The sequence below is a fragment of the Sipha flava genome, unplaced genomic scaffold, assembly GCF_003268045.1.
Source record: "Sipha flava isolate LNK unplaced genomic scaffold, YSA_version1 194_pilon_pilon, whole genome shotgun sequence".
In the NCBI taxonomy this organism is placed as follows: Eukaryota; Metazoa; Arthropoda; class Insecta; order Hemiptera; family Aphididae; genus Sipha; species Sipha flava.
In genome coordinates, this window is record NW_020272758.1 from 345,326 (window position 1) to 352,045 (window position 6,720).

Below are 6,720 nucleotides of genomic sequence, written 5' to 3' on the forward strand. Positions count from 1 at the left end.
CACACACACACACACACACACACACACACACACACACACATATTTTTATGGCACGCAAGTTTGTATACAAGGATACGCCCTTCTATAAAACAGTAGTACGACTGACATACGCATTTCGTTAAACATATCCGCTGACGGATTATATTCATTGGATCAAATTAATTATTGTTTAAATATAATTTTTTGTTTTCAAACATTTAAAAATAATAATAATGATAATTTTTAAAAATTAAATTATTCAATTGTGGAAGTGTTAGTTTCATAGGAATGATTCGTGTGTTTAATTTACTGTACAAATTACGTAAATGGAAAAATTATAGTTGAATAAAATATTGTTATTTAAACTTGACAACATAAAATGTATATGTACAAAAATGTTTTTACTTCTCGTTTTACAATTTACTAAAAAGAATGTGGTCAATAATCATACACGAGCTGAAAACACCGATTTAAATTATATATCTGCGCGTACGTAATACAACAATAAAACTTATTATTGCATTTTTAGAGAGTTATATCTAATGGTTGCTTATAACAATATTTTTTTCGTTAATTCAAAATTGTCACGTGACGTAGTTGTATTACTCGCGATAACTTATCATAAGCGGTAAATTATCGTATGCTGTCAAATGTTTCCATTTCAGAATTAAAGTTTTTCGTTACTTCAGTGGTTTGTCAAGAATTTACTTAAATATAAATATCATGCATACAGGATACGTAATTTATTTTCTCTGAATATGCACTACTTCTCAGTCTATTAAGTATTTACACCCAATACGAGCATATTGTTCTATTAAACAATTTAAAAATAGACATTTTTATTTATTGCGTTTTCGTTATTTTTTCGTAAATAGTGTGCAGTTGATTAGATTTATTTTAAAAATAATAAATTGGCTAAAAACCTCTACCTCATTATGAATAAATTATCAATTTTATGAGTTTAACCTCTATGGTGTATTTAATATTTTCATCATAAAAATGTTTTTGGTTGACATTTTTAAATTTAAAGTAGCCCATCAAAAATATATTTATATTTTTGTACTGTTGCGGTTTTATATTATTTTAAAATCAACGTTAATGCACATGAAACCAGTTTTCTCTTCATAAAAGTGTTATTAAAACAATGAACATATTACTTTTATTTCATTTTTATAACAACGAAGAGAATCCTACAATATTAATACGTGCTAAAATGTGAGTCGTCAGATTACTAGTCTATAGTAACTAATACGAGCATACTCCAATATAATTATAGCACGTAAAAATATTACTCTTATTATTCCACTATAGATTGCTCAATTTATCAAAAATGTATAAACTCGTGTAATATAGTTGTCAATCAATACAATCTCCGATTAATCTGATGGTTTTATAATATATTCTTAAATATATGTAATAGCAAAATGGTTTGACAATATAAAATATATTTAGAATGTGTTTGTGCGTGTCTCAAACAGTGTTTTTTCAGTTCAAATATAAAATTTTTAACTAAAAAACCAAAACAAAATATTATTGATTAGGTTCAAAACATCAAGGGGAAATTTAACGTTTTGCATATCCGAACCCGTGTGTGAAGGATACAATCAATTTTGATTGTTTATCACAGTGAAGTCGGAAAATACCCTGGACCATTGAATTTTGGCTTCTCCAACAGACGTTCGGACGAACCCTGGATATTCGGTTTTATACGAAAATTCATTCAAATACCATATTTAATTCGATTTCAAATTGTACGGAAATCTGTGTCCCATGAGTAATTTTCCTCCCAGAAACGCTTGTTGCAAATAATCACAGAGCTATTTTCTTCGTCTCGTCCCAGGAATCGTTCGGTTCGGTCAATATCCATAATATTGTACATTTTTATTATTACTGTTATTATTAATGTTTGTTAATATCTTAAATACTCGGTCACGCTGTACTGTGAATTCTGCCGTTTACTGGTTTGCTTATTCTCCCTTGTTTCCTTGTAAACGGTTCTTCGTTCTCGTTTAAAGTAAATCGTCTCCCGTCGATAATACACCCGCGGGTGAAAAGTAATAAATAGTACTATTTTTACTTGTACCGGATTTCGTTTTTAACAACTCAACGGCCTGTAAAAGTTCCGTGTGCACTTTTCCCGACGTCTGCGTGTTTATCTGGGCGCCCGGTGATGTTTACGATTCTCAAAATATTGATCTGCTCCGGGTTGGCCCTGCGAGTTTTTCCGTCGAACCGTCGTGCCCGGTACACGTTGCGAACGGTTTATAAATTGAAACGTCGGCCGGCCGAGTACGCCTGTCACAGTATTGTTTGCAACACCATATGAAACTCTCAACATGATAATTAATGTTTAAGCCGTCTTTGGTTTGCTTACTTCATAAAGTATGCACGTATAATAGCACGAAATCTTGAAACGCACAAAGGATGCATTCGAACGTCGTGTCCCGAAAATCAATACGAACCACATTGTTTACCGGTGGCAATTAAAAGTTGCCTTTGATATTCGATTTTAAATCTTTTCGACGACCAGGATGCGTCTTTAATTGTACAAATATGATACAGTTACGTATTAAACGTTTGAATAACAAAAACTATAAATTGTTCAGAGTTCTAGGACGTAAAGTTAATTATGGCGAAAAGATACATTTCACCGAACGAATAATTTGACGAATGGACTGTTATAGATTTAGGCGAATTCAGACAATGTATTTATGTTATAAACGCGATGTAAATATTTCATATGTAAATTCAAATGTACCAATTTCATCAGTATAAATCGCCAAACGACTAATGGCCTAGAAACTTAAATTGAAACAAATATAATTAAAATTAAATTGTTCCTTGTCACAGAATTAATAATAGACAAATTTAAACATCAAAGCAATTCCCTAGAAGATTATTATATTAGAAATATATTAGAAATCGTCACATAGGTAAAATCTTATCATACATTTTCTAATTGTTTTATGATCTATTATTTTATACTTCTATTATTAGGTTTGCACTTCGCAATACCAATCAAAAAATACATAAGGAATTTAGACTTAGTAGCTGGTGAACTGTCTTCAAACTTTGGTTGTGAAGTAGAACAAATTTTCAACAAAATCTAACCCTCTTTCAACTATTATTTCAACCAATTCTCTCGGAAAAAAAATGTCTTTTGTTGGAATAAAATACTTGTAATCTATTTAGTGAAAACTTTATTTTATGGACGCATACAGTGTAATAATATTACGAGTAACTTATAAAACTTGTAACATGAATAAATAAAACCACTTATATGTTATAAACTTTAAGTAATATATTTTTATTCAAAAATTGATCGACTCACTCTTTCTATAGGTGTAATAAGTTACATTCACCAACGGTTCTCGGTCCATTTTGCATACATATTATATCATCGAAATTACTATTTTGTATTTAATTACTACGGGATGAAAATTATCTTACCTTACATTGAAATATAAATTATTTTAAATATATATTAAACAACAAAAATATTTGTGCATCTAAATAAAGTGACATTATTTTATTTGTATGCAATGGCGCCCAACCCTATTGCTAAGTGTGCCTGTCGCTATACTTAAAAAATAAAGGATGGTGTTGTATATCATAACACGTATATTAAAATAAAACATTTGATAAATTTTAATTATAACTATTGTTAATATTATTAATGAAAATATTGTATTATTCGTGTTTAATATCTGGGCTATTAGTAATCTAATGCTTATAATCAGGATTGGGAATTGATGAAAATGCAACTTTTTTTCTGATGTTCAAACACATAAGCCCGTAAGCAGAAAATGTGTTCAAAGTTATAATGATTAATTTAATGTAATTTTATTTTGTATTTTTTTTTTTTTGCATTTTAATGACAATTTAACTGCATAAGACTTTTTAAAGACATATTTTGCTATTTTTCAAGTTTTTAGAGAATTTTTCAGAGTTTATCTATAAATTCATAAATATTAGGGTATTTGATCATGCGTTTCGGCGTTTGTTCGCTCAAAAATTGCACATTTAGTATGTAATCTCTAAATTGATAAACTAATAAATACAAGCATAATCGGCCCATGTACCTATTTTATCAAAAATTGAACAAAATTAAAACTGTCGAAAAAAGTTTAAACGACGATCATAACAGAAATTTATGAAATAAATTACATTAAAATAAAGTTAAATAAAATGTATGATATATAAAACAAATATCTATTTCATTATTATTATGTTAAATAAATATAATTAAATATGTTTGGTAATATGATTTTTATAATATCATTTTTAAATTATAATATATAAATGCATATACATCGTATAAAATAATATCTTGGTACACCTGAAAAATACTTCTTGGGAGCCACTGCTTGTACATATTTTCTTTTGTTTCCTTTTAAACGAAAAACGGTACTCCGTACATTTACGCGTGTATCTTATTTCTTGTTGTCGATTATAATTTTTACGAAAACGTTCTTTTTAGTTTTTTATTCGATTGGAGTGACACACATAGCAGGAGTCGTTCAACTCGTACGCGCAAGTGCGTGCATGCGTTCGAAAAAATCAGTACTCGACTTGTCCGTTGCGGTGTAAATAATGGTTCGTACAACGTCACGATCAGCCGGTACGATACGAAGCCGTCTTGGAAACGAAGGTAAACTGAAGGCAACCGTGTGGGACTGCTGAAACGGTAACGGACTGCCACCGGAACCGCTGGATATTCGCGTTCGGTTCCGGGAACGGTGTTACGCCCGTGTCACGATATCGACCGACGATCGTTGCGAAAACATCGTGGTTTCGACCGGGCGGTTTCGCGCTCGTGTTCAAGACGGCCTCCCTTCTAATTGACCCTCCCACACCCTCCGAGAATGACTACGCGCGCGTATTCCGAATCCGCGCGCGTAACCGTCACGTCGTTCCGGAACCGAAGGGCGGTGTGAGGGATTCGGATGTTGACGGGCGAGGTGACCAGGTGTGCGTGCGGGTGTAGTGGATCTCGTTTCTTTGGCAAAGAATCGCGTGACACGAAAAAAAAAAGTGCACAACACCCCTAAAGAATTTTTCACTTAAAAAAAAAATACTTCGATCTCTCTCCCCCCCTGACGATCCCTCCGGTCGACCACGGTGGAAGATCCGTTGTGTGGCCACAGATCGCGATGACGGCACGCGATGCGCGAGATCGTCGGCCGAGTGGAACCGAGTAAAAAAGCGCGTTCCGTTACGGGTTACGTGCGAACCACGGGGGTCGCGAAGACGACTTTGGGCCGTGGCAGCGATCGGGGCGTCGGAGAGTCAGCCAGCCGGGCGCGTGAAATCCGCGTAACCGCGCCGAAGCCGACGAAAGTGCACCGTCCCATCACCGGATGCCAAAGGGGTAGCGAAATGACAGCCACAAATGCGTCGAGAGACGGTCAGCTGCGCAACCCGGGCATACTCTTCTACTCCTGTTAATACACAACAGCGGTTAGGTAGCGAAGCGTATGCAGGGGGTATGCGGCGTGTAACGACTTCTCCGTTTTTCGTCGTACACTTGTTATACGATTTGCGGTGCACGGGTACAAGGGTATATTTGTACGTGAAAACCTTAGAGCTACAAGGAGTATTGACGAACGTCGGCATTTTTTTTTACGAAAATCCAAAAATACCAAACGTGTTTCCATGTCATCGCGTTTATTAGGAACGGTAATCGTTTTTACACGTCTACTATTTTCGATTTTATTGCGCGGAAATACGGTTTTGAAAACCGTTGCACCGCCGCAAGACTCTACAACAGTCTTGGATTGCGTTTTATCGATTTTAAATTCGAATCTTTATTTTGTTGGCTAATCTCGTTGCCCGTGGACGAAAAAAAAATGGATCGGGGGTGGTGTATGAATTAACCCGATTCACCCTTTTCATGTACAATTGGCGTGCAATCAAGACTACATCATTGGTTGCATACGGCCGAAAAACCGAAAGAATCGAAAGCCCGACGCGACGATACAATAACACGCGGTGACGGGTAACAATGGAACGTTGACAATAATTATGCGCACGTGCGTGTATAATTTATGCGAACCCGTTGCCATATCGTATCTCGTAATAATAACGATAATAATAATACTGTTACGATCTCCGCGGGTACGATGTAGTAACAATAATAATAATAATAATTATTATTATTATTATTATAATATGACGCTCTCGTTGTTGTACCGACCGTAAATTCGCCGACGACTCTGACAGTTTCGGTACCGCAATATTCTCCGAGCGCTGTTGTAACGTACCTAACAGCACAACATCGACGGTGGCGTTGTCGAGTAAACTATTAAATCATAATTGGTTGCCGCTCGTTCTATTGGACGGCGTATTTTTCCGGACGGTCGAAACGAAACATCGTCGATAAAAATTTTTTCGCTCTTCGACCACCCGACAACAATATCCATGTATTTATTTGCATGAAAAAATACGTGCAATCCCTTCCTTTGACTACGCTGTACACGTACGCGCGCGAGTGTCGTAGTGCGCGCACACAGCGTACCTATCCTGCGCAGTGTGTAGTCATTGTGAAAACCTAATTTAATGTAAAATTTTAGAAACTCACACTTTCTCTCTGACACACGCACACGCGCACGCATATACCCTTACCCTCTCTCTCACTCTCTCTCTCTCTTTCTCTCTTTCTCTCTGACACACACACACACACACACACACACACACACACACACGCATACACACACACACGTGCGGCGCGCATGCACACAC